Here is a 2,048-nt window from a genome sequence, read left to right on the forward strand (position 1 = left end):
TCCAATTATATGCTAATAAAAACAATGAAAAGGAGAGGCCAGGGACATGCCTTAGTTGGTAAAGTGCTGGCTTTACAAACATGAGGGTATGAGTGCAGATACCCAGTATTCATATAAAAGCCAACATGGTGGTATGTGCCTGTAACCCTTAGTACTAAGGAGGCAGAGAGGTGAAGAGGCACCATAGTCTAATAGGGAAACTCCAGAGTCAAAGAGAGACTCTGTCTCAAAAAATAGGGTGCATAAACATGGGTGCACACACACATGCATACATGCATATGTGCATACACATATGCACACACACACACATGCACATATGCTCACACACATGCACACACACAATACACATACACAGTATAAAAATGAAATCTAAGAATGGGGAAAAGAGTACAGTGGAAAGAAATGGAACCATTGGGAGCCAAACAGATCATGGAAAATATGATACGCTGGAAAGCTGAGGACCTTTGCCCTTTTAGTGTTTTGTATGGATGAGTACTTCATTATTACTCAGTTTTGTTATTATTTCATTTGGTTAGTTCACTGACTGTCCTTTGATAATCACGGATTTATTATCAAGTACTGTTCTGGATACTGGGGATGGAATGCCTACCCTGGAAGAAGTCAGAGTTGACACAGGATTTCCCATACCTTGGGGCTCACTAGGCTCACCCAATGGTTTTGATGGGACTGGAGATTCCTGAATGCCATTCCTAGACATTGGGGCCCAGGAAGCATGGACTTGCTAGACAAGGTGGTCCATGCCTTGATCCTCTGGGGTGTGGGTTGGCTTGTTCTCTGGCACGAGGTGGCTGGATCTCTGAGTTCACATCCGTCTCCTTCAGCATATTAGGTAAATTAAAGTCTTGACAAGATGAAAGGAAAATTTAAGAAGACAAGTATAAAGACCAGTAAGTAAGCCAGTGGAGGTAAAGGTTTGAGGACGACGTGCATATGAAATGACGGTAACGATACCACGAGAGGAGGGCAGTGTTATGGTGAGGCAGCATGAGGCTCTGTCCATCTGGAAGAATCTTCCCACACTTCAAGGTGAGGAAGCAATTGCAGTCTCCAACTGCGACGCCAGTGAACGCTTTACTAATCTAAGAATGAAATGTGTTTTTAGAAGGCACACTTCTGTAGCATCGCCATTGTGTTCGGAGGGAAGAGTGTATACACTTCCTGCAGTGTATGGTTTTCGGGCTCAGAAGCCCCACGGAGTCGCCGACTGGGAACTAGCACCCATCAGAATATTTAATGTCACCAGCTGTCAAGCTGTTGTGAAGGTTGCTGGTGAAATGACCCAACCTGAGAGGACTCGTGCCCACCGCATTCGGCCCAGATGAGCTGTGTTTCATCCCTCCGTGGTCTCTGACCTTTTAGTGATGCATCCCTTTTTGCTGGTCAGCCTGCTCAGCAAGGTCTCCAGCTTCCAGCCCCTTAGTTTAGAGTCTAGAGTCTGTTAAGAGGTCAGTGCCCCTGTGTGACTAACATGGCTGTGGATTTCTATAGATAACTGCACTCAGTTTGCAGCCCCGCTTTCAGCCTTAAGTGGGAGAACTATGCGTGTTCTTGTCTTGAGGGAAGCCATAGTCGCTGCTGAAAGAAGGAAGAGTGAACTAGACACAGGACCCCCCTGTCTCATTCATGAAGTCCTGGGGGGGGGGAGAAGTAACTTCGTTGTATGTTACCATCCACTCAAAAATAAAACAACAGCAATGTTAGAACTCCCAGAGACCTCCTTTGAAGAGAAGACAGAGCAAATGGAGTCTGCACCTGTACTGGCTGGTTTTGTGTGTCAACAGGCTGGAGTTATCACAGAGAAAGGAGCTTCAGTTGGGGAAATGCCTCCATGAGATCCAGCTGTAAGGCATTTTCTCAATTAGTCATCAAGAGGGGAAAGGCCCCTTGTGGTACCATCCCTGGGCTGGTAGTCTTGGGTTCTATAAGAAAGCAAGCTGAGCAAGCCAGGGGAAGCAAGCCAGTAAAGAACATCCCTCCATGGCCTCTGCATCAGCTCCTGCTGCCTGCCCAGCTTGAGTTCCAGTCCT

This window comes from Mus pahari, chromosome 10, assembly GCF_900095145.1.
Source record: "Mus pahari chromosome 10, PAHARI_EIJ_v1.1, whole genome shotgun sequence".
NCBI lineage: Eukaryota > Metazoa > Chordata > Mammalia > Rodentia > Muridae > Mus > Mus pahari.